The 27,688-nt window shown below is 45.6% G+C and overlaps 1 pseudogene; it reads left to right on the forward strand.

Moving 5' to 3' along the window:
• Positions 1-2,668: 2,668 nt before the first annotated feature.
• On the forward strand, positions 2,669-3,742 carry LOC119511962 (annotated as a pseudogene).
• The last annotated feature ends 23,946 nt before the right edge of the window (positions 3,743-27,688 follow it).

Consider the following 27,688-nt stretch of genomic DNA (forward strand, 5'->3'; position numbering starts at 1 on the left):
AAGAATTGCTATTCTGAGCTAGAGAGTGCTAGAGCTTCAGTTATGCAAGATACTCACAGGAATCTCCAAGTCTTGTCACTCAACCTGCTAAGGTTTTCTGTAATCCCTTTTTGTACATCTCACCATATCTACTGCCTACACCCTAATCCAAGCCATCGTTGTCTCACTGCTAGATTTCTGCACAGCCTCCTGCTTGTGGAATCAGCATCATCTCCCTCTCCTCCAATCCATTGCACATACTGAGTCCTTCTAAGAAGTGTTGATATTCTCTTGTTTAAACCTTTCAGTGGCTTCTCAACGGGGCACAAACCCTCTTAACAGTCCCTAGAAGGTCCTGTGGGAGGCGGCTCCTGCCCCTCTCTATTATCCTGGCTTCCTTGGCCTCTCCAGCAACCCCTTCCAGCTCCCATGCCCCTCCTCTCCGGGTCCCTCTGGCACAGTACTCTCTTTTGCTCCAAATCACGCATTTGGGTTCTCTCTTCACCAACAGACCCCTGGGACACTCCGCCACCTCGGCCCAAGTGTGACACAACCTCTTTCCTGGCTGTTCTTTCACCAGGTGGTTCTTCACACTACCAGATTCTACTCCCTTTAGGTAACAAGTATTGTCACAGCCCAAGGGTGCTTTTGCAGCCAAAGGACTAAAGATGACACCAGGCACGTTCTGAGGCATGAGCTTTTATTCAGGGCTTATTTACTAAGGAAATGGAAGTCTGTCACATTGCCCTGGCAGGTTCAGAGCTCAACGTGAAGGTGCTTCGCCAAAGCAGGGGGTGCCAGGGAGTGGTTCACAAGGGTTAGGACAAAGACATTCCAATGGGTTTGAGAGCATAAGCTCGGGAGTGGGGGTCTTGTGAACACAGGGAGGGGTCGACTGTAGTCAACAGGGAAGAGGGGAGGATTGTAGGTTATCTTGTAGATAAAGTGTCTCAGGGAGTTTCAGGGAGGGAGGTAGTTTCCAGAGGGAGGTGAGCTGTAGGTTACATTTGGCACCAGAGGCCTGATCCTACAAGGAGAGTAGGTCAAACCTTAACTGACCTAGGTCATGCGAGCTGCTGTGTGCACAGTCTTCAAGGCACTTGGGGAAGGCCCCGGGCCCAGGGCTCCCACACGTATTATGTGATGATCTCTTTACTGTTCTGAAATGAAGTTCACAGATAACATAGCAACAACAGAACAATCTTTAAACATCAATATAATCTGCTAACCATGAAGAAGAAGAATATATTTTCAATATATAAATCCTCCAGCATGACTACATTAGAATACACAATCAAGTAGTTAAGACGATTGCACCCATTTCTAATGAACAACATGCATTTCTCTTTATAGCTGATACTTAGCAATCAGGGCTAAGTCATTATATCTGTCTATATACAAGTGGAGTCATTGTGACTACAACTGAAACTAATGTGGTCTATTAGTGTATGTTGCCTTGGTAACTGAAAGATCACAGGCAGAGTGACTTGATTTTCTAAAATGGTAAGCAACTTGGTAAAATTCTGATCAAAACAAAGTACAGTCTTCCCTTGATTTAGGAGTCATTTTCCTAGAAAATTTGGTGTATTTCTAGGAAACGTCAGTTAAAACTGGACAAAAACTTTTGCTTAAGTGTAAACAGGTTTTACACCTTCATGAACAAACCCACACTTTGCAGAACATCAGTATTCCTGACCCCTTCCCATAAATGCCAGCGATTCTGTCAGACCCCAGAAAAAAGAGGCTAACATATAGAAGGAATGTCTGATCCAGGGGCCCTGCTGCTTATCTCATAGATACCAGGTGCACCATGAACTAAGGGTTGAAGGCTGTTTTAGAAATCCCAGTCACAGTGGCACCTAGACCCCAGGGAGCGGACAAGGCAAGATCAGATATGCCCATAAGATGAACGACCACAAACAAGCCAAAAGGCCTGCTTCCTCCACATAGATAACACAGATACATTTCAAAGAAGAATAATACTCAGAACCCTAGCAACCAATCAGCCCAGAAATTGATAAGCACTCACCCAATCGAGGCACAGAACACACTCAGCAGGCACCCTTCCCTCCCAACACCCAACATGGGTTTTTCCTTTAGAAAATGCTGCTCTCAGATACAGAGCTGGAGCCATTTTTCTTTCTTTTCGCTGGCTCCCACCTGCTTTCTTCTGCTTTCTTCGTCTAATAAACCTTAAACTCTCTACTTAAACCATGACTCGCTGCGTTGTGTGGATTCCTTACCTCCCCACCCAGGCACTGCAGCCACCAAAAAGTCTTCACTCATTTCTGAGATCGCCTGGGGGCAGCCCGTGCTTTCCTTGGACACCACTGCCTTAGCCCAATTTCCTCAGGCTGATACATTCAAAATCAACTTCACAAATCCTAATATCAACAAAGAGGATTCTTTTACATGTAAGAAAACTAAGAAAGGTGCTTTTTCAAAGCATAGTATCCTTATCTCGTTGGTACAATTTTCCACAAAATGCTTTCCCCTTCTAGTGAATGAATCCCTTTCTGTGACTCACAGGGAAACACCTCAGTATAGTCAACACTATAAAACGACTTCATTTCTCTTCCGGATCGAGTACCTAAGCGTCTGCACGTGTCTTCGTGACCCGACTTAGAACCGGCGCTGTTGGAAAAGTAACCTGCCCTGCAGTTCGGAGCAAGTTAGCCGGACAGGAGCCATGGAGGGCCAGTCCGCGGAGGAGCTGCTGGCAAAGGCGGAACGGGACGAGGCAGAGAAGCTGCAGCGCATCACGGTGCACAAAGAACTGGATCTGGAGTTCGACCTGGGTAACCTGCTGGCCTCGGACCGGAACCCCACAACGGGTCTGCGGCGCGCCGGACCCACGCTGGAGGCCGAACTACGGGCCCTGGCGCGAGACGACGCGTAGCTGCTCATCAACCAGCTCTGGCAACTGCCGACCGAGCGCGTGGAGGAGGCTGTGGTGGCACGGCTGCCCGAACCCACTACCCGCCTGCCGCGCGAGAAGCCGGTACCCCGGCCGCGGCCGCTTACTCGCTGGCAGCAGTTTGCGCGCCTCAAGGGCATCCGTCCCGAAAAGAAGACCAATCCGGTGTGGGACGAGGTGAGCGGCCAGTGGCGGCGCCGCTGGGGCTACCAGCGCGCCCGGGACGACACCAAGGAGTGAGTGGCTGATCGAGGTGCCCGGCGGCGCCGACGCCTTGGATGACCAGTTCGCCAAGCGAATTCAGGCCAAAAAGGAACGGGTGGCCAAGAACGAGGTGAACCGGCTGCGTAACCTGGCCCGCGCGCACAAGACGCAGCTACCTAGCGCGGCCGGTTTGCATCCTACTGGACATCAGAGCAAGGAGGAGCTGGGCCGTGCCATGCAGGTGGCCAAAGTTTCTACCGCCTCTGTGGGGCGCTTTCAAGAGCGCCTACCCAAGGAGAAGGCGCCCCGGGGCTCTGGCAAGAAGAGGAAGTTTCAGCCGAGAAGAAGAACCAGTTAGAACTGCTGAGAGTCAGCAAGAAGCCTCAGCTGGACGTGACGAGGGCCACCAATAAGCAGATGAGGGAGGAGGGCCAGGAGGAAGCCGCCAAGAGAAGAGAAATGAGCCAAAAGGGCAAGAGAAAAGGGGGCCGGCAGGGTCCTGGGGGCAAGAGGAAAGGGGGCCCGCCCAGCCAGGGAGGGAAGAGGAAAGGGGGCTTGGGGGGCTGGATGAATTCCGGGCCGCCTGGCTTGGGTGGCAAGAAGAAAGGAGGGCAGCATCAAGGAGGAAAGAGGAGGAAGTGATAGGGGCACCCGCGGACTCGCTCTGTAAACTAAGAACCCTATTAAATTCTAGGTACTGCAGCGGGGGTACTGAAGAAGGTGGCTGCTGCCTTCACCGAGCTTGTGAAGCTTGGACAGGTTTGCCCTCTCCTCAAGTTTGACTCCACAAATTAGTGTTTTTCCCACAATGGAGACTTTGGCTGGAGATTAAGAATCAGGGAAAGAACTTGATCGAAACCAGTAATGAATTCTATTTTTAAACAGCCATCTTTAACTTTGCATATGGGTGAGAGAGAGTTGTTCATATTTCAGGGACTTACAATCGATTGATTTTCACATTTCTGCATTATTTTTATAACACGTGTGTTTACCAAAGGTGGGGGTAGGAAGGATTACATTTTCACAACTGTACTTATAACTATTATAAAGATTATTTAATAATAAAAAAAAAACTTCAACCAACCAATGATCATGAATCATATGTAAGATCTACACATAGAAAATCCAGTCAATCTCTGATTTGCCAGTTTTCTCAAATATAAAATGGGCACAGCAACTTCAGAGGGATCTTGGAAGGATGCAGTGATTTAATATGTGAAAGGACTTAGAACAGTGCCCAGGACATTGCACTGTACTCAGTGTTAGTTGTTTCTATTATACCATGTGGCAGTGATACCAATCAAAAGTGGGGGGTGGGGGTTCTCTGATGAGCTCAAATGACCAATTCCTGAGACACTGGGGTTTCAAAGAGAGAAAGTTTATTGCTAAGTGTAAAGCAGGAGATCAGATGGCCTATCAGCCTAAAAATCTGTCTCCCCAAACTGCAGTAATTCTGATAGTTTTATAGTATCAAAAGATGGGTAGGTTTTAGGATAATGAGCACAATGGCTCAAGACAATGAGTTTAGAGATGATCTAATTATTGAGCTTGGACAGTCTGATTACATGCTTAGTCACAGAACATATGTAAAAAAATGGTGGCCTCAATATGATGGGTGTGATTTTTAATATAATAAGGTGTAGATCACTTATACATTAAAGTTTAAGCTATTGCACATGTCAAGTGCACCAATTTTTGTTAGGTTCAGCTTTGTCTAGCAAGATAATTTACGACTTGGGGTGAGTTCGTTCTGAACTGACTCAAATTCTTTCATTAATAAACATTAAGAGCTATCTTTTGTGATCATAAGACACTAAAGTTGAAAAACAGGATTAAGGGATACAAATGGGGCTAGTCACAAGGTTTTTACAATCACAATATAAAGGGTATATAGTTATTATCAAAGCTTACATGGTTGCTATCAAAGATTGAGGCAGCTGGGTTACAGTTCAGAAATTTCAGATATTTCCTTCTGGCTATTCTAATATACTAGAAAGTAAGAAGAACATCTATATAATGATTCAGTAATCATAGTATTTGTTAATTCTTAATTTCTCGGTTACAATTGGTTTTTACTCTAAAATAAGCCGAGTACTTCTTAAATATGGAGTGAAACATCCAAATACTCATCTATATAATGATTCAGTAATCATAATTATTTGTTAATTCTTAACTTCTCTGTTACAACAGGTTTTTACTCTAAAATAATCCAAATACTTCTTAAACATGGAGTGGAACATTCCCCCAAATGCTCTTAGCCCCAGGTTGTCTGTACAGGCTGGAAGGGCAGGCCTAGCGCTTTACCTCACCCACAAGACAGCCCCCCTTGCCCACATCGCACCCCAATCTCGAGCAGGATCTGAGGTGGGCCACAGAGCTCCACTCTCTGAACACCAGCACCTGTCTTTCCCTCTCACAGCTCCGCTCTGACATTTGGCCGTCACCTTTTCACTGTTTCTCACTTCCCTCAAGCTGTGAGGAGGAAAGTGAGGATTTGTGTTTCCTGACCTTCTTTATGATTACGGTAAACTCCCTGCTCTTTCATCAAAGCTGCATGTCACGCCCCAGGACTAGTTACATCCAGTCCTTTGCCCACCTTGGGCCTGCACTGGTGTAGCTCACCGTGGCTGCAGAAACATGCAGCCGATCGTCTGGTCACACACCGCAAGTGGACTCCCAGCATTACATCTTCCTGTTCTATTCTCTGTCCTGGAAAACTGCTCCCCACCTCCTTTCCTCTCAAAGTCCCAGTACTTTCCTGCTTCCCATTCTCAAATAATCGTCTTGCATTATTACAGAGAAAAAAAGCAATGTAATCAGAATAGAACTTCCACACGCTCCCACCGCCAGCTCTACCAGTCAACGGTCAATGGTCAATGGTCAATGGTCAATGGTGTCTGAACCCGTTGACCCTGCTGTCTTCCTGCTCTGTCACTGCCGTCTGTGCTACCAAGAAGGGGCAGCGCCTCCACTGGGGCTCTGGAGCCCCTCCCCCACCCCCTCCAGGGCTTTGCTCCCCATCCTCCCTCCTCTCCTTCCTGAGTCTTTGCTCCTGCACCATCGGTTTCCCCTCCCTACTGGATCGCTCTCATCAGCATATGAACATACTGAAATATTTCCATTGTTAGAAACAAAAAAACCCTTCCCACAGCCACATTCCCCTCAAGCTACAGACACATTCCTGTGCGCCCTTTCCAGCAAAGTTCCTTGGGAAAGCCACCTATCCCACCGTTCCCACCCCTCCCTTCCCATTTTACTCAACTCACTTCAGTCAGGCTTTTGTTCGCCCACTGAATAGGCTTTTGTGGAGGTCTCCCTTGAGGTCCATGAACTTCACGTTGTGAAATCCTATAGCTCATTCTCAAGGCACCTCTCTCCCTGCTCTCAGTAGATTTGATGCGGTTGCCCACTTCTTCCTTCGGGAAAGGCTTTCTTCGCTTGGCTGCGAGGCCACCATGCTGGCCCAATTCCCCTCCTGCATGGTTGGACGCTCCTGTTCAGTCCCCTGGTGTGGGTCCTTCCCCTCCTAAATTCTAAGCATGGGATTTCCCAAAGACTCAGTTCTCCACCCTCTGCTCTACCTGGAGTGATCTCAACTGGTGGTTATGAAGAAAGGGCACTTCCCAAATATGGGTCCTAATAGAAGTTACACCAAACCTGGCTGACAAGGAAAAGATGGTTTATTTCCTGCTGGCGGAATGCAGGGGAAAGGAAACCTTCCCAAATCTGTTTCCCCCAAGTGTTTCTCCGATTTGGTTTTATCCCCAGGTTCAGTGACAAAGAGAGATAATTACTCGATTAACATGCAACAAGAGTGATAGGCAAAAGGCCACCTATCTGGGAGGTTTGGGGTAATTTCTCACAGATTCTTTAATTGGCTAAACCCACTAGAGACAAAGGGAATTTATTTATTTATTTCCCATTTTCCTGTTTTCTTCAGGAGCCAGGAGACATTTGTGAAAGGTGCAAACTTTACATTTATATATCGTGTAACAGGTTTGGAGAACTTTAGTAATTTGTTATCTCCTGTTTTCCTGTTTTCTTCAGGAGCCAGGAGACATCTGAGAAAGGTGCAAACTTTACGTTTACATGTGTTTGCAGACTTTACATTTACAAATTGATCCTTTGTGAGAACGGGAGCTTCCATTGTATCCTGTCTCTAGCTTTGACGGTTACGTTTTATAATTTTCTGCCTGTTGACAGTTTTTTAAGATGATGTTTTAAAAGTCACTGTTACAGTTATAAATGCCTTCTATATGCCAAATGCTTCAGAAAGGAAACCTCCAGCCTTGGACTCTCCCTGATCCCCAAGCTCGTGGACTAACAGCCTGTAGGTGTCTCAAATTCACCATCAGAAACAGAACTCTGGGTCCTCCAAGCCCCTGCGTGCTCCCCTCCGGTATCCCCATCCTGGCAGCCTTGGGCTCAGCCCCAATTCCTCAGCTTTCCTCCTCTCCCACACGTAACCCAGCGTTAAACTCCATCGCCCCTGTCGCCCCCTTCACCCCGCTTACCCCGCCAGACCACGGTCAAGCTTCACCTCACCCCTCCTGGGCCACAGCCATGTCCTCCCCCATCTCCCCTCGGCCACTTGACCCACCACTCCCCTCCAGAGGCTCGGCCCAAGAGGTAAAGCCGACCCGGTCACTTCTCCCAACCCGCGTGGCCGTGAGAATAAATGGGTCTGGATCCGCCGCCGGCCCCCTCGGGCTTCCCTCCTCGTTCTTCACGCTCCGGCCGCGTGCTGGGCCGTGGACGCTGCCAGCGCTCTCCTGCCTGCGCTCATCCCGAGGACCCTCATCCCAGAGTCCGCCGGGCCACGTCCTCACTCCTTCCAGGTCCCCGCTGGAACCGCTCCTCAAAGGGGTCTTCTTAGCGACTTTCTAAAATAGCAGCTGCCCCCATCCTCCTCACTCCTCATCCCACTTTGCTTTTCTTCACAGGACTTGCAGGACCTGCCACTAACTTTACAGTTCTCTGTCTGATGATGACCGCTCTCTCTGCATCTGTCTTGTCGCCTGTGTCCCCAGCAGCTGGAACAGTGCTTCCCACATCCCAGTCCAGTGGAGGGCCCTGGAGATTGAAAATGACAGGTTTTCAAGCTTTGCCTTAAGCCGCTGGGATCCTTTCCCCCCTCTCGCTAGGAAGGCCGACGTGGAGACCGAGCATCTGGCCCAACGGATGGAGGGGAGCCTGTAGTTGGGCTGGGTTTCTCCACCCTAGGCCTCTCCCCCGTCCGCACCCCTGCCCCAGGCCGCTCTGTTGAGCCCCAGGCACCTGCCCAGCCCCAGTGGAGGACCAGAGTCTCTCTAGTTCCAGGCAGGACCAGATCTGGAGACCCCGGGCCTGCCTGTGGCGGCTTGCTCGGAATCCCCAGGTTCCTGGGTCATTTCCTTTTATCTAATTCAATGACCTTTTCCTCTGCACCAACTACCCTGTTTCCAAACTCAGTAAAAAGGGAAAAGCTCCCTGACAGCTCTCCCTCTCTCATTCTCTCTCTCTCTGCCTCCCCCTCCCCTCTCTCTTTTAAAGCAGTGTAAGAAATGACACCTTTATTAGTTTCTCAGCATCAAATTGAACTGGGCTCCCGGCAGAGGGGATTGATCTCTGGCCTTGTCACCCCCCTGCTCCCGTCAGGTTGGCTGGGAACCCCGGGGCTGCAGCTGCCCCCCGCGGCTTTGTCTGTGGCCCACCTGCCACGGGACGCTCCCGGCGAACATGGTCCCTCACTACAGGGCAGGTGCTGAGGCCCGGCCGAGCGGTCACCCACTGACCGCAGGCCAGTCCCTGAGTCCCTCTCAGCTGTCCCCAACCCCACAGAGCTCTGCTGTGCGGCCTCAGCGGGCGTCCCCCCGCCCTGCTGCATCCAGGCGCGCGAGCATCCTCACCCCCACGCCGCTGCCCGAGCTGGGGGAAGTTAACCCACCCCACACCTGCAACTTGCAGAATCAGTGTCCCTCCCTCAGCCGACCAGGTGCCATCTGTAGACTGTTGGCAGGAGAGCTCCTGAGACAGAAAAGAACCTCAACTCCTCAATATGGACCCCTCCTGCACCTCCCATCCCCAGTGCACCGTGGAGCAGGAGTGAGGGGACACAGGGCAAAACCCGGCCGCCTTCTGGGTGTGTGGAAGGATGAATGCAGATTTATATCATACCACACTAAGTGTTCTATTATACAAACTATGTATGTTTTATTTTAAAGTATAAACAATAAAGAAAAATACAGAAGAAAAGTAGAAGTCCCCCTCCTTTCCCCTATTAGCTGGATATAACTGCAGTTAACAATGTCATGTATATCCTGCATTACATTTACAGTGCATAGAAGCATCCATGTACACATGTATGCATATCTATGCACCCCCACACAGACTTTGGGTCTCCAGATAACTGAACAGGGTGGCTAGCTGAGGTTCTCTTAGAAACCTAGTGCTTCCTTATCCACCCAGCAGCCATTCCCCCTCTGCACGTACACCTGGGTTCGTATTCCAGCTCACCCACTCACTAGAAGTGAAATCTGGGGCAAGCTACTTAACTGCTCTGCACCCCAGTTTCCCCATCTGTAAAATGGGGGTGATGACGATGGTACCTACCTCATAAGGGGGATGAATGAGCTAATGCCCACAAAGTGCTTAGAATAGTCACTGGCACGTACATAGTCAATAAATTATTATTTGAATCATCTTCTACCCCTTTATCCTCAAAAGGTACCTTACAAAGATATATACAATACACTACGTTGAAAAATAAGTGAGTGTCAAAAGAACTGCTACTGCAAATAGAAAGAAGAGAACTTTATTAACAGTGAATTGACCACACCAAGTAAAAGCAGGTATTCAAAGGTGTTAGCAGTGAGGGGTATGGGGGGGTGGCATTGGGAATTTATAGTCCCCCCAAAATGGGAAATGGCAGTTGTCAAGCACGTTCTGTCCTAGCTGCTTATCGAAACATCAAGGCAGAAGGAAACGTGTCCAAAACTGATGGGTCGGAGCTTGGGCCTCTTTTCTTGTCCTGTTTCCTGTAAGTCTCATTCTGTGAGCTGCATGTTCCTGAAGTCTGACCCTGTCAGCATGAGTGTCCACCTGTGTGTCTCCTTTGCCGGGAGCCGTTTGGAACCCAGGGCCTGAAGGTCAGTTTAGCGTTCCTTTCACATGAGAAATCCCATATTAAGGGAGTATGCAGGGCAGGAAAATTCAAAGAAGCCAAGATCAGTGTTATTGCTCAAAACCCTTACTGTGGTATCCTAAATGGTTCCCAAAGATGTCTGAAAATGACTCAGTGCTCCCTGGAAAACAAAGGAAACTACATCAGTTTCAAGATTCACAGGGTCTCTATGGTGAAAACAAGCTATTGGTTAGGGGTAGCACAGCTTTGATTTGTTTTGAGAACTAAGAAAAATTTCTACATGGTTTAAATTTTTATTTTTCTCCTAGAAAGCCTTTAGGGAAAGGTAGAGGGAAAAGAATCCAGTTTGAATAAAGTCCAAATCTATTTACATTCTACCCAAGTCCTAATGTTTAGAATAAACCCAAATCTAGAGACCACAGATCTGGAGAAGAGAACACCCATCTTAGGCTGGGCTTGGTGGCCCAAGTAATTGATGTAAAATTAGGTTAGGACATATAACATTTGCACCCACAGGCTGGTCTTTAGCAGTGAGCTCAAGAACTTCCTGAAACGTTAGCAATGCAAGCAATCCTTGTTGGCTTGACTGATTCGGTTGGCTCCAATGACTTATTTACTGATGGAAGAAGAGATAATGTGCTGCCCAGTAGAAGAACTTAAAAGGAAAGGAAGAGAGCAGGTAACAATTAAGAATCTGATGCAACTGAGAGTCTGGATGTCCTGTGGGAAGTAACCTCTCAGGTGAGGCCTCCATCTCCAACCTGTTGTGAGAACTAGCTCTTGGCTTGTGGCCAGCGTTTAGGCAGGACTAGCACAGCTAGGAACCAGTAAACTATCAGCAATGTTGCCAACAGCCTAGCAGAAAATGTGTCAGAAGTTAACCAAACTGTCACCGTTCTTCACTATTAGATGATGCCAAATATTATAAAGATTATATACTATATTTTTGAGAAACACAATTTGGAAAAGTGAATGTTTAAGGCAATTTATTTGAAAAGGGAACCCCTTCAAAGCAGGGGAGTCACAAAAGGGAAAAATATGAAGAGCATTTAAAAAAAAAAAAATTTGAGAAATACTGGTTTGAAGCTAAGCCTCAAGTTGATGAAGTCCTTGAATGGGAGCTGTTACATGGCTGCGAGAGTGATTGGTCTCAGGTTTGAAGTCTTCTGATTCCTAAAACTTGGTCGGGAGAAAACAGGCATTTACTTTTCTCAAAGAAGATCCCTGGAATAGCTTGAATTTATCTGAGTTAATAATTCAGGTTCGTTTGACTTGAATGTTAGCACTTAAGTCAGAACTTAAGTCGTGTGTGCAGGGTTACACAGTTGGAAAATGAGGAACAAGTTTTAAACAAAGCCCATGCTGTTTCTTCTCTCACAAATGAGAAAATAAAGATGGGAAGAAATGTGGATATCTGGCGTTCACTGAGACTGAAAATGAAGGATGCCAGACTTTCAGGATGGAAAGAAAAGAAATCACTATCTCAAGTGAAATCCCCAATCATAAACTATCTTAGTGGCTCCCAGTCATTTTGTGTATGAGGACTTCTCTCTAAAATGAAATTCTACCAATCCCCTAGCATAGCAAGTACATGCCTGAAGAGATGTCAAATAACCAGAAGTTTCTGTGAACTCTCTACCATTTCTAAAGGAATCTGATTCTTAACATGCCATATTCATGCACATATACAGTTACATCCACACACTCTCATGTGACTTGACTTAATGTATTTACTTAATGTATGTGGAGACAGTGCTTGGAGGCTGAAGCCACAGCTTTTCTCCAATCCCCTTTCAAAGACCCCATTCCCCCCACACCAAGGTCTGCTTCTCACAGGTTATAAACCTTTAGGATAGGAATGGAAGTTTCGGGAAAAGGAGATGCTAAATGGTTGGAGTAGAGAATTAGGAAGTGTGGGGTCCTAGGGAGCCAGCCTGGGCACAGAAACCCAGACAGTCTTTGGGCCTAGATTCAGCCACTGCCATCCCTGACCTTCCCTGCCCACCATGCTCATTTGCCTTCCAGTGGGCAGGTGTTTGCTCTCTTTCTTCCTCTTACCACAGTGTTGGCACAGCACTCTTCTGTTTATTCAACACCTTTGTGAAGAAGGTGATATTTCTATTTTATAGACAAGGAAACTGAAGGTGAGAATAAGAGACAAGCTCAAGCCATTAAAAGGCAGAACAGAGACTTGAACCCAAGCCTTATCTGCATCCTATCCATCTGTGACACCATAGCTGACTCTAGTTTCACTTTCCTGACTTATACCAAAAAGCTACAACTTTGTAAAGTTTGATAGAATAGACTGGGAAAAACTGATGTTATATTGCAAGAAAAGCTAAGTTCTGAAATAACAGCTCTGCCAACCTAAACCCACCCTACTTTCTCTTATCTCCACTAGCTAAGTGATTATGTTGGTAAAAAGTAAGGGGATTTTAAAGAAGAATATGCCCCCAAGTGCTCTCCATCTTCCAGTGCTGATTTTCAGTTTCCTGTTGACTGGTTTCACAGGCACTTGGAGAACTGGCTGTGTGGCTTCTGTTTACCAGGCATCAGGGAGAGAATATCTGGGTCTGTCTGGGAATGCTACTTGTGAGAATAAGAAGATTGGATCATGCTCTGCCACATCCAACTAGGAATTCAAATGGGTAAAGAACTGAATAAACTTTTTCAAGCTGTGACCATCCATAAAGGTAGAGTGATGCCAACAATTCATCCCAAGCTACTTCCTCAGAATCTGAAGCCCAAACCCAACAACAAATGTTCATCTTCCCAGGAGGTTCCCAAGTAGAAGGTGGAAAACAGCTTGCCCGACTTGGAACCTTTTTTAAGGAGCTGACCACTTCCAGAAATTTTAATAAAATATGAAATGATTGACATTTAGAGGCAAAGACTTCCCTGGAGCTTCTAAAAATCTCCAACTTGGGAGGTTTGGAACACCAGAATTTCTTAAGAAAGAAAATAATTTCTTTCTTAAAATCTCCCATTGGCTCACATTAACCATTTAAAACGTTTCTCTACTATATCCTACTTGCCTAAGTGACAGTCTTCAGATATGGAGAATTCTGTTCAAAGAGAAAAAGTGTCCTTATAGCCTTAAATAGCAAATAGCAGGATTAAGCCTCTAAAATTTTCAGCTAACCAAACTATTGAGTATAAAAAATCAATTCTTAAAATAAGGGCATGACATGTTTCAAAAATAAGAAAAGAATGGCTGTAAAATTGACCAGGTATATTTGAAAAAGGATCAAACTTCTCAAAATAAAAAAGTAATTATTGAAATTAACAGATTAAACATTTAATTGATATACCTGAAGAGAGAATTTATAAACTAGAAAAGCTAAGGAAATTACCAAGAGAGATAGAGATTAGGGGACATGGAGAAACAAATGAGAAGGTCCAACATATATCTAAAATACATTTCAGAAGAAAATAGAACAAGGGATTTTGTGGCCATCCTAAGAGACAGGTTGAGCCCCAATCCGAAATTTGGTTTGGATGTCAAGGCTGATAATGCCGCACACACGCAAGATGGTGTGAAAAAGGTTTATTACTCACATAATGAGGCTTTCTGGGAAAAGCAGGGCAGGCTTCCCAAGCTGGTCCCAAAAATGACCCGAGAGAGCAGGGAAAGGAGGCTGTCCTGGGGTTTATGGTGTTTAGGGCTGGGGCCTGGGAGTCTGACAAGCTGGCCAGGGCTTGCATGGCTTGAACTTCCTGCTGGCACCAAAGGAGGGAGCACTAGGGCTTTCTTATCCATCTGCCCAGATGTGGTGCAAGAGGGGAACAGGGAGGGTATAACTTAAAAGCTGTTAGCAATCAAACATCAAAGATGGAAGTCAGATTCTTTATTACAGTGTGGGGAGAAAATGTCCAAGAGACAAGGTTGACAATTTGTCCAAATTAAAGACATGAATCCTCAGATTTCAGAAGTACAGTGAGTCTTGAGCAGGATAAACAAAAATAAATCCACACACAGAGACACACTGTAGTAAAATTACTAAGCACTAAGGTGCTAGATATTATCTATTGGTCCTTAGGCTCTCCATCTGCCTGTAATGATTGCCCCTTAGCCACTGGGGCTGGAAGACTGAAAACTACATTCACATTTCCCAAGCCTCCTTCCCAACTGGATTCTCATTCAATTCTTCCATGTAAAATGGGAGAGCTAGAGAAGCCACTGCTTCTGGTGGTGCCTCTGTCAGTGTTGTTTGCATTGACTCCCATTCACTGATAGCAGTGGTCACTCCAGGAGCACCAGGGAAAGTATGGGCCAGTGGGCTCCAGCCAGGGGTGGCAACAGCTCCCTATCACAGAGTAGCACCACCTGTCCATTTTGCTCCTTCTTCCCTTCCGTTGCTTGGTAATCAATTCCCTGTATTAAATCTGTATGCACCTGAAATTAGAGCAGTGATAGCTCATAGAACTTTCTGCAATGATGGAAACATTCTGTATCTGTGATATCCTATTCGGTAGCTACTAGCCACTGATGGCTAGTGAGTACTTGAAATATGGCTAATGTGCCTGAAGATCTGAAGTTTTAATTTAATTTAAATTTTCATTTAGATAACCTGCTGTGGCTAGTGGTTAGTGTATTGGACAATAGAGTTTTAATTAAACATGATCATCTGCAGTGTTATTGTTGTATGAAGAAGTAGAGGATGTGAAAACTTCCTGCCTGAGCCAATGGGTTTATACAAGCTGAAAGTGGGAGATATGTCTTAACAACTAGATAGAAAGTATCTGTAAGTCAAAGAAGAAGTCCTAACAAACCCTCTAAAAATCCCCCGGGTCCCTGCAGCTGTCTCCCTAGGCCAGGTTCCCCAGCAGGCACTTAGCTCAGGGTCTTGCACAGCACAGGCCTCTGCAAATCATGGGCTGGAACCAAAGCCCGTGTTAGACCCGAGAGGATGACAGCACTTGATACCTGGCCCGGAAAAGCCTGAGTCAGGTACGAGACCCTTGGCCTTGTCACATGGCCTCTAGTGCCTGTGCCACTGGGTGGGACGGATGCTCTGGGGATCAAAGAGGTGAGGGTGGAAGTTCCTTGAAGAGGTGGATGTGTGGCTGCAAGTGTATGCATCTGTGCCAAGGTGGACCGAGGGATCTCTGGTGGGGAGGGTGGGAATTGAGGGGGCAGTTAACTCCATGCAGTGTTTGAGATAACAGCCCAGCCATTTCCCCCTTTGTCAGCCATCTCAGACAAGGCTTTTATATAAATGGAAATTCATACTTACTGTAAACATTTACAATAAACCATGCTCAGTGCTTTGATTTAGAATTCTATTTTACCACGAAAATTACTTACATGTCTAACCATTTGTTCTAGCGTTTGTGCAGATTCAGTAAGAAAATGTGTTTAGCCACGTCTTTGTGAAGGAGGAAAACTCCACTTCAACTCATTACATCAAAATAGGAAAATTTTCTCTCCATTCTTAAAGCTGGTTTCTGTACTACTCAAAATAACAAAGTTATTCTCCTAAGGGTTGAAATAAAAATTGCTCATTTTCAATACAAGGTTTTTGTCCTTTCTGACTTCTCTTTGCATTAGTGATGTTAAAGGAGCCAGAAATGGGATGTCCCATCTCCCTTTGTTGACCAACTGGCCAAGCAACAAGGGTCTGATTGGAGGAACAGCAGGGCCTGGAGCCAGGCTTTGAAACACATTGCCTCAAGTCCACTTTGGGGATGCACAGGGCAGAGGGCAATGGATTGCAGCTGTGCTCTGTGGGGTGGCTGGGTCTGAGCCAAGATGAGTGGCACCCTGTGAAAATGTTTGTGAACTGAGGGGAAGTGGCATTGGAAAGGGTCCAGGAGTCTGAAGGAGGCAAGTCAGAGAAATGCACTTCCTAAGCCAATGCACGAGTGATGGTATCAGCTTTTCTGTGGTGACCCTGGCCAATGATCTCGTGAAGCACCCAACAAAATGGAGCATTGGTGACCGGAGTAGACAGATGTAAGTAAACTCATTGGGGCCATTCTCCCTCAAACTCATAGGTCTTTTATAGAAAACAAATTAAGATTTGGAAATTTATGAGAAAAATATAGGAAGCATTAGATGCTGTCTTTCATCTTTATATAATAAACCTCCTAATCAATAAGCAGCAGCTAAAATTTCCATTTTCATTATTTATGCTTTTAATGAGCCTTTATTGAGCTCAACACTTACCAAGTTCCTACCGTCTTCTATATAATGACTGTGGATACTAAGGTCCACAGATGAATAAAACACAGTCTTCTAAGGTACTCACTATTGAATAGGCAGGCATGAATGAGTTTGGTTGAGTGTTAATGTGGGCTGTGTCAGTTAGCACGTGCTGTGTAACAAACCACTTCAGAATGTAGTGGCTTAGAGGCAAGGCAATTCTACCTCTTATGGTTTGCTAATGCTGCCATTATGCAAAATACCAGAAATGGATTGGCTTTTATAAAGGGGATTTATTTGTGTACAAATTTACAGTTCTAAGGCCATAAAAGTGTCCAAACTAAGGCATCAACAGGAGGATACCTTCACTGAAGGAAGGCCAATGGCATCCAAAACACCTCTGTCAGCTGGGAAGGCACACGGCCAGCATCTGTTGGTCCTTTGTTCCTGGGTTGTGTTTCAAAATGGCTTTCTCCAAAATGTCTCTATGATTCTGTCTTTGCTCCTCCCTGTCAGCTCCTGGGCATCCTTGCTTCTTTCTCCCAGGGTGTTTCTCTTTAAACATCTGGGGTCCTCTCTTTGCTTCTCTGGGGCAAACTCTGGGCTTCATCTCTTAACTTAGCATCTCCAAATGTCCTTCTGTCTGCATCTCCAAGCATCAGCATCTGTGTTGGCCCCTGAGCTCTCTAAAGTACTCCAGTGAACCAGTTAAGACCCATCCTGAATGGGCAGGGTCCACACCACCATGGAAATAATTCAGAGTTCTCACACGCAGTTGAGTGGGTCACATCTCTATGAAAACATTCAATCAAAAGGTTCCACTCTAATCAAGACTAATGAGTCTACCCCCATGAGACTGCATTAAAGAACATGGCTTCTTTGGGGGATATAATAGATTCAAATCAGCACACTCCCCAAAATGATTTATGGATTCAATGCAATACAAATTAAAATCCCAACAGCTTACTTTGCAGAAATAGAAAAACCAATAATCAAATTTATTTGGAAGGGCATGGTACCCCAAATAGCTAAAAATATCTTGAGAAAGAAAAATGAAATGGGAGGTCTCACACTACCTGACTTTAAAGCATATTGCAAAGCCACAGTGGGCAAAATAGCATGGTAATGGCATAAAGATAGGTATACTGACCAATGGAATCAAATTGAGTTTTCAGAAATAGACTTTTCATCTATGGAAAATTGATCTTTGATAAGGTGGTCAAGTCCACTCGACTGGGACAGAACAGCCTCTTCAACAAATGGTGCTTGGAGAACTGGATATCTATATCCACAAGAATGAAAGAGGACCCCCATCTCACACCTTATACAAAAATTAAATAAAAATGGATCAAAGACCTAAGCATTAGAGCTAAGAAGATAAAACTTTTAGAAGAAAACGTGGGGAAATATATTAAACATGTTGTGAGATGAAGTGGTTCCTAGATTTCCTAGACCTTACACCCAAGGCACTAGCAATGAATGAAGACACAGATAAATGGGAGCTCCTCAAAACTGAATACTCTTGCACATCAAAGGACTTTGTCAGGAAAGTAAAAAGGCAGCCTATGCAATGGGATACAATATCTGGAAACCACATATCAGATAAGGGTTTAATATTCAGAATATATAAAGAGATCCTACAAATCAACAACAGAGAGACAAACAACCTAATTTTTAAATGGGCAAAAGACATGGACAGACAATTCTCTGAAGAGGAAATACAAATGGCTCAAAAACATATAAAAAGATGCTCAACTTTACTAGCTATTAGGGAAATGCAAATCAAAACCACAATGAGGCACAACTATATGATGGTGCTGTGAACAATTGATTGTACACTTTGGATGATTGTATGGTATGTGACTATTACCTCAATAAAATTGCAAGGGAAAAAAAGAAAAAAACCACAAGGAGAGATCATCTCATACATACTAGAATGGCCATTATGAAAAAAAACAAACAGAAAACTACAAGTGTTGGAGAGGATGTGGAAAAAACCTTCTCATTTTCCCAAAAACCTTCTCATTTTCAACACCTTGCAATGTTGACACTCACCTGTTCTCCCTCATGTAAAAACTTCCTCATATTTCTACATTTAATCACCATCACTGTCCACTCTAGTTTACGCTGAATTATACAGTCCCAGTTTTTTATCCTCTGTCTTTCCTTCTGGTGTCATACATGTCCCTAGCCTTCCTCTTTCAACCATACTCACACGCAACTTTGTTCTGTTTGTACTTACAATATTGTGCTACCATCAGACAGTACTGTGCTATCCATTTCCGGATCTTTACAACCAATCCTGTTGAACATTCTGTACTCCTTCAGCACCAATGCCCAATCTCTACCCTCTCTACCTCCTGATAACATGTGTTCTTAACTTTAACTCTCAGAGTTTGCTCCTTATAGTTAGTTCATATTAGTGAGACCATACAGTATTCGTCCTTTGTTTCTGGCTAATGAAGAAACAAAGGACACTGTTGGTGGGAATGAAGAATGGTGCAATTACTCTGAAAGGCAGTTTGGTGGTTCCTCAGGAAGCTAAGTATAGAACTGTGTATAATCCAGCAATCCCAGTACTAAGTATATACTCGGAGGAACTGAAGGCCAGGACACAAATGGACATTTTTACACTAATGTTTATAGCAGCTTTATTCACGATTGCCAAGAGTGAGAAACAGCCCAAATGTCCATCAACAGACTAGTATTCATTGTATGTAGATTTTGTGGTATCTACATACAATGAAATAGTACACAGCTGTAAGACAGAATAACGTCATGATGCATGAGACAAGGTAGATGAAACTTGAGGACATTATGTGGAGTGCTATTAGCCAGAAACAAAGGACAAATACTGTATGGTCTCACTAATATGAACTAACTATAAGGAGCAAACTCTGAGAGTTAAAGTTAAGAACACATGTTATCAGGAGGTAGAGAGGGTAGAGATTGGGCATTGGTGCTGAAGGAGTACAGAATGTTCAACAGGATTGGTTGTAAAGATCCGGAAATGGATAGCACAGTACTGTCTGATGGTAGCACAATATTGTAAGTACAAACAGAACAAAGTTGCGTGTGAGTATGGTTGAAAGAGGAAGGCTAGGGGCATGTATGACACCAGAAGGAAAGATAGAAGATAAAAAACTGGGACTGTATAATTCAGCGTAAACTAGAGTGGACAGTGATGGTGATTAAATGTAGAAATATGAGGAAGTTTTTACATGAGGGAGAACAGGTGAGTGTCAACATTGCAAGGTGTTGAAAATGAGAAGGTTTTTGGGAAAAATACAATTAATTCAAACTAGGTTCTATAATTAAGAGTAACATTGTAATATTCTTCCATTAATTGTAACAAAAGCAACATATGAAAGCTAAATGTCAAGAGAGGACAATTAGAGACGGGAGTGGCATTCTTGTTGTTTTTCCTTTTTTTTTTAAATTCTCTATTGTTTTATTTTTTTTCCCTCTTCTTCTTTCTTTGCAGAAGAAATAGAAATGTTCTCATATAGATTGTGGTGGTGAATGCGTAACTATGTGATTATACTGAGAGCTATTGATTGTTCACTTAGGATGGGTTGTATAGCGTATGAATAAAACTGTTGAAAAAATAAACAGAAGGATACACATATGGGAGAAGATGTGGAGAGACAGATATACCTATTCACTGTTGGTAGAAGTGGAACTGTGCAGCCCCTCTGTAGGGCAGTGTGGTGGTTCTACAGGAGGCTAAGCATAAGGCCGCCATATTATCCTGCAGCTCTGTGATCTGGTATATACTTGGAGGAACTGAAAGCAGGGACTCGAATAGGCATTTGCACATTGGTGTTTATGGTGGTAGTAGTCACAATATGCAATCGATGGAGGTGGCCTAAGGGCACGTCAACTGGTGAACAGAAGGGTGAAAACTCTGGTGTACACATACAGTGAGTGTTGAGCGGCTGCAAGAAGGAATGAAATTGTGAGGCATACAACTAGGTGAATGAACCTTGATGAAATTATATTGAGTGAAATAAGCCAGAAATGAAAGGACAAATACTGTAAGTCCTCACTAATATAAACTATCTCTTCCTGAGTTTTAGCTAATATTTAAGAGATGTTTATTTGGTACAAAATTTATATTCTCTGTAGCACACATAATTAAACTGGTCTGGTCAGTTTATTTAAACAACATAATTACATGGAACCTAGAATAGAGAATGAGACCTTGTTATTCTGTACAGGTTAATGTCATACCCTGATATATCCCAGAGTATTTTGGGTGGAAAATTAAAAATTATTTGCAAAGTCCCCTTGAGGGACTGGGGGGGGAAATGTGGAAATATTAAACTTCCGCATCTGAGGAATTCCTGATATTTTCACAAGCACTGGGGACTCCCAATTTAATAAGTCAAGCCCTTGATCTTGGGGCTTGCCCTTATGAAACTTATTCCTGCAAAGGAGAAGCTAAGCCTACTTATAACTATGCCTAAGAGTCACCCACAGAGAACATCTTTTGTTGCTCAGACGCGGCCTCTCTCTCTAAGTCAACTCTGCAGGTAAACTCACTGCCCTCCCCACTATGTGAGACATGACTCTCAGGGGTGTAAGTCTCCTGGCAATGTGGGACATGACTCCCAGGGATGAGCTTGGTCCTGGCATCATGGGATTGAGACCAAAAGGGGGAAGAGAAATGAAACAAAATAATGTTTCAGTGGCTAAGAGTTTTCAAATAGTGGAGAGGTCATTCTTGAGGTTATTCTTATGCTTTATATAGATATCCCTTTGTAGTTTCTAGTGTATTAGAATAGCTAGAAGGAAATACCTGAATCCATTGAACCGTAACCCAGTAGACTGGATTCTTAATGATGATTGTATAACTATATAGCTTTTATCGTGTGACCATGTGATTGTGAAAACCTTGTGATGATACTCCCTTTATCCAGTATATAGGCAGATGAGTAAAAAAAATACAGACAAAAAAAAATGTAGCGGTTTAAAACAACATCCATGCCTATTGAATTCGTGATTCTAAGGGTTAGCTGGATAGTTCTGGACTGGGTCAGCTTGACTGATGTTGGCTGAGCTCATGGTGGCAGGTTGGCTGGTGGCTGGGCCATCCCCACTACACGTCTGGTTGGTGGCAGGCTCAACCAACGGCAATGAGCCATGTGTTGTTCATAGTCCAGCAGCCTAATCCAGACTTCTTCACATGGGAGTCAGAGAGGACTGAAAAGCATTAGGCACTTTACAAGTCTCTGCTGTGACACCTGTGCTAATGTCACACTGGCCAAAGCAAATCACATGGGAGTCCAGGGGGCAGGGGGTAAGCCGGGAAGGGAATGAGGGGGTGACACTACCTAAAGGAAAGGGAGTTACACATGGTCATTTTGGCGCTCTCCCACATGGGCTGTCAAGAGGGAGAAGTTGGTCCTGCTGGGGCAGCAGGTGCATGAGACAGGAAGGACCTCATAAAAGAAGTGCTGCCAGAAAGTGAGTAAACATTGAGAGGTGTTGGCTGGGGAGACCCTGACATTGCAGGGGAGGTGGACATAGTGACCCTGGCACCAAGGCAGAAAGCCATCAGACACTCTCAGGGCACTGCCTGAGTTAGGCCTTGATTGGTGCTTTGGGTGTGGGTGATCATCAGGCTGGACGGTCAGGTGCAAAAACCAGGGCCATCACGCCATGCCATTGGGAGCTGCTGAGGGGGGTTAGCAGGGAGAGCATAAGCATCACACTTGGGTTTTAGAAATATTTCATCTGATAAGATGATGAAAAGACTGTTCCAAATTCATGCAGTAAAAAACAGAGAGAGAATGAATTAAACCTCTTGGAAAGGATGAAATGCTGAGCAATTTTCAGAACTCTATTCCAAGGAATGGATTATTAATAGCTATAGGTTGCAAGATCAGTTTAGGAATTTATACCATATTTTTAAGTACCAAAATACTGGTGTTTTTGAAGATGTAATATTATTATTTCAGGTTTAGTTTTTTTTTAAACTGAAATCCAACTCATTTAAATTCTGAGACCTATGCGGAGAGTTCTGGATTGCATATGCATTTGTAATAAAAAGATGGCCTTTGGCATTCTCACCTCACAGCTCACCTGATGAAAACCCTTCCAGGGTTTCTTGTTACTGAGTTAAATCATCTCTATATCCTCCAGGCCCACCGTGGACTTCCTGATGGAACTGTTTTAGAAAGTGGGGATATGGTAGAGGATTAGGGAGACTAGCAGGGAGGAATAAAGACAAGGTTTTCAGGCTCAGTTCCTTGGGTGCTTCTGAGTCTGGCCGCCTGTTTTCATCAGAGGCAAAGCGTCTTTCTTTCTCGCCCCTTTTTTTCTTCTAGGGCCAAATCCATTCTTTTATTACCTCTCAAGCTTTAGCCTGCATGCAAATCACCTGGGCATCTTGGTAAACTACAGCTTCTGATCAGGGGGTCTGGGGTGGAGCCTAAGGCTCTGCATTTGTAACCAGCTCGCAGGCAGCACTGCTGGCCCCTGGCTCACACTTGGAGTAGGAGAGTCAGTACATTCTCAACATTGGCTGCACATTAGCTCAGAGAGCTTCAATAAATATACAATGCCTGGGACCCACCCCGAGAGATTCTGATGTAACTGGCTGATGTCATTGGGATGAGCCTGGCAATGTTATTCTTAAAAACTTCTCCAGTGATGTTAAGGTGCAGTCAGGCTTGAGAGCCACGATTTCAGAGCCTGACTCATCATCCCCAATTATAACAAGACTGTCTTCCCTAATCATGCTGCTTGGAAAGACGCAGGCCAGATGACAGAGGAATCTCCTTCTGGGATCTTGGCCTTCTCTCAGGTGGATCAGCAACTGAGGACAAGTGTAAAACACACAAACACATAAAGTATATTAACATTATACAAAATAAAAGTCCACAAAAGGTGTTATTGCTTTGCTGGGCTATTGCAGTCACTAACAACTGGCTTAACAATTGCTTGTGCCTAACTGAATGTGGTGTGATGGAACTGAGGCTGGGCTGGAAGTCAGAAGACTGCTACCCCTTTCTGGACGTTAGCTTCTTCGTAGTAAAGGTAAAGCTTAAACGATCATTTAGTCGCTGTGCTAACCTTAGAAGGCCGTGCATAGCTAAGGAACAATCGCTGCGTGGGGATGACCCTCAGCAGGACTGTGAAGAAAATAGCTCGTCTCCACCCCCATCCTCCATCTTTCTCCTGCACTACATCGGTGGTTCTCCAAGTGAGGCCCCTGGACCAGCAGTATCAGCTTCACCTGAAGGCTTGTTGGAAGTGCAAATTCCTGAGCCCCATCCTTTACCAGAATTTCTAGGGAGGGACCCAGCGATCTGTATTTTAACAAGGCCACTCAGGTTGGAGACTCACTGGTCTATGGGGCTGTACCCACTTTCAGGACCTCGCCTCAAGTTTGTACAACTGGCATCTGGGTCCCTGAAGCTGAGAAAGCAAACCCTGAGGAGCAGATCCTGCAGACGATGCATTTGCAAGATTGGAGATGAAACAGTAACAGCCAGAGGCACTGCCCCTTTCTGCCCCAGGGAAACCTCCAATTAAACGCTCGGCCTCAGAGAAGACTCTACTCTGGATCATGCCTGGAGAGCAGTTCTTGCCCGCAGTGGACTAGAGCGTTGCAGGGTGGCCAGCTCCACGCACCTCCCTGTCCTGGCCCTGTAGGTCTCTCTTTGGGGGTGACGCCCTCCACAGGGCTTACATACCTTCTCGGCAAAGCCCATTGCAGCAGCCACCGAAGCCTATGAGGAGGACGTCTATGGAGTGGATTTTCAAAGACTGGTCCCCAGACCAGCTGCAGCGTCACCTGGGGACTTGTTAGAAATGCAAATCCTCAACTCCCACCCCAGGGACTGAATCAGAAATTATATTTTGACAAGCCCTCCAGGCAATTATGATGCAGGCTGAGTTTGAAGACCACCAAGTTGGAGGTTCTTATTTTCACTCCCTTCAAACCTACGTTCAGGAGTACATCTCATGAACTTCCTCTAAAGTGCCAGCTGATCATCACTTCCTCCAGAAGCTTCTGCCTTTTGATCACAGCTAATGCTTATTGAGTGACAGGTACCACGAGTGCTTTATACGTGTCAGCTCACCGACTCCTCACAGTTCTGTGACGGTCCACCCGCAGATGACAAAGCTGAGGCACAGCAATGTCAGGTAACTTGCTGCAGAGCTGCACCTCAGACCCGCCCAGCCTGCCCCACTGCCCATGGGCTTAACCTCCATCCGATGTTGCCTCTTTTTTTTTTTTTTAATTTAAAGGATTTAATTAGAAATCTGCACAACATGCACATATCCTTGACATAATAAAATTGATTTCCTTGTTCTTTGAAATTTGCCCACATCCTTATTCTGAATACTTCGGCTCTGGAGTTTATAATCTATCAGTTTAAGGGTTTTGAATTAGGTCTTGGTATTTGTGCAGATTTCAAAAGCATGTACTTACCTACAGCTCTAACTGTAAGAGAGGACGATGACAAATGCGTGGCATGGTTTTGTAAGCGAGGCATTCCATATGTCGATCAATGGTGGTGAGGTAATTTGGGGAAGGGCCCTTCTTTGCCCAGCTAAACTCCCCATGTACACAACTTGCCCTTTCCTGAGGTCAGCCTGGGGTACCTGTGACACTTAGGAAAAAATGAACCATACATTTGGGTGGCCACTCTACAGCAGATATTTTCACCTTATTTCTCATTCGATCCTCACAGCAACCCAGTAGAAAAGGTGTCATTAGCTCCAGTTTTCCAAATGAAAAAACTGAGCATCACAGAGTTTAGGTCACATCATCCAGTTACACAGTTAACAAATGACTGCAGCCAAGGGCAGTGACAAGCAACCTTTTCATCTCTGGGGAATGGCTGAACTCACTTCCTCCTGCTGGGAGCCTGCTACACGGGGCAGAGGCAAAGCTGTCCCTCGCATGATCTGGCCTCCCCTCTGTGTTTTCCAGCCACAGCGAGGGCCTGTGTGGGCTCCTCCCACTGTCTCCCCTGGTCTACTTAGGACCCAGGATGTATCTACTCTCGGGAGAATTCCAAATTCCAACTGACGCCTCCTGAAGCAGCATCTTGGAGGAAGTGCTGATGGAGGTCATGTGGCCAGGGATTAGAAATAAAAATATTTACCAGGAACAGCCTTGCTGGGTTTCAGTGCACGAAGATTGCTTGCTTTTGGCTCACCCAAGGACATATGTCGGTCAACTAAAGCAGGAGGCTTATGGCAGTGGGACTGGGTCCTGGCTTAATGTTTTCATCTTGGGAAACAAGTTCATGGCCATTTAAATTCTGTTAATAAATATGCTTTTAGTTGGTGCAAAAATTAGTTGTAAAATTGTTTTTTAAAAAGGTTCCGAGGCAATGCATGAAATTGTTAATGCATGTGACGGTTTTATTTGGGTGGTATTTGGCTGCATTTCTGCATTTTGCGAGTTTGATATAATGAACATGTGTGTACCGTTCTTAACTTTCAGTTGTTAAAAATCCCTGTAAGATGGGAATTGCTCAGTGAAGTGTCAGGGGCTATCAAGAACAAGAAGGGTTTCCATTACTGGGAACTCAGCTCCTGGAGGAGTCTTCTCTAAAATACTCTCAGTGATGCTTTCCCGAAGCTTTCCAAGAAGCATCAAGGCGCACACTGAGACACCCCCTCCATTAACTGGGCTCTCCCAGCTCTCAGCCCCACGGTTGTGAGTAGTGAGTGAATGCATTTTGCTAAGAACTGGAATCAAAGTTCTCCGTCAAGTACTGCTCTGACCCCAAACCATCTCCATGATGCTTCCTTGTAAGAAGGAGAGGTTATGAGGCCCCCACCCTCGCCTCTGCCTGTACCCCACCCGGCCCCACCTGCCGGCCCTTCCCGCCCCCTGCCCCTGCACCCGACGGGGCTGCTCCCCGGGTACCCACGTTAAAGCCTCCGTTTTAGGCTCTCAGCAGCTCTGCTGCAGGGCATGTTAAAACACTCCTGGGAGGACTTGCACAATAGACTCCTGCTCTGTGTTTCCTAATAAAGCCGCAGCTCATCCCTGGACTAAGGAGACCAGAGACCCCGGAAACCTGTTGAGATTCAGGTGGAGGAGAAGCAGTGACTGAGAAATGGATTTTGTCGAGTAGAATAAGAGGAGACTATCTCTCTCCAGTTTGCTCTTCCTGGGATGGGGGTGTGCAGTGGCTGGGAGAGGATTTAAAAGGGGCAGTTTGCTGGGGAGGGTTGAATGTTCCCCTTCCCAGGGCTCCTTGTGTACTGCCTGGCCGAGGAAGAAGCAGGGCAGCTTTGCAGGAGAACCCCAGCTTCTACAAACCACAGGCTCCACTGGAACTTCCAGAGCCCTGCTGCTGGCATGACCTGAATCAGCCCGGGAGGACGGGCGGGAGGGGCAGACCCGGGGCACAGAGGGCTGCGTCGTTAGGGACCTGGGCTGCGTCCCACCGGGGTGCCCCTACAGGGTCACACAGTGACCTTCTCTCTGAGGCTGTCTCCTTGGTTCGTGCTCTCCGTCGCGACAGGGATTGTTTAACTTGGTGTCCTCAGTTATCCCAAATGTTTACAGATGGGGCCTTGGCTGACCACTTCTACTTCCTTCCTGTACAGGTCATGTTTCTTTGTATCCAGCAGGAGCAGCGCCTCCCAAGGAGGACGGTATTTCCCCAGGGGCTGCATCCTGGGGTATCTGCAGGCTCCCCGAGGGGCAGCTACGCCGAGAGAGTGGCGGTGCAGGCATCCAGCTACGTGGCCGCCAGGCTGCAGAACCCCTTGACCAAGTGCTGGAGCTGAGGACAGTGCAGCCCCGCAATCCCAGAGGGGAAGGGCCCCTGGGCCAAGATCAAGCCCCAGCGTGTCCTGCTGGCTGTGCACCATGACAAGGAGCTCAGCAAACTGCTCCTGCACCACCTTTGCAGAAGGCAGTGTCTTCCCCAACATCACTCAGGAGCTCGTTCATGAAAAAGTGGGAATGAAGAAACCAAAGGTCCTGTCCCAGGAGAGCTGAGTTAGGTGAGTGACCAGACTCCCAGCCATGCTCAGTGTCCTGCCACCGCTGTCTCAAGGGTGTATGTTCTGCTATACGTGAACATCACTAGATTTTAGAATAGTTTAATTGCACGTGTTTTTAGATTTGAATCTAATGGATAACTTATAAGGCATGCCCGGCATGATAATAAATAGGAAGGTCCCTCTTGTGTGTTTTGTATTCCTTTCATAGAAGAAAGATCACTGTTTCCATGCAAGACCAAGAAAGTACGGACGCCTTGACCTAAGAAGTGATTACTCATGCTGGTTATTCAAACTGGGGTTAGGGTTGGCATTCATCCATGCAGCCCCTTTA

This window comes from Choloepus didactylus, chromosome 17 (genome assembly GCF_015220235.1).
Source record: "Choloepus didactylus isolate mChoDid1 chromosome 17, mChoDid1.pri, whole genome shotgun sequence".
In the NCBI taxonomy this organism is placed as follows: Eukaryota; Metazoa; Chordata; class Mammalia; order Pilosa; family Megalonychidae; genus Choloepus; species Choloepus didactylus.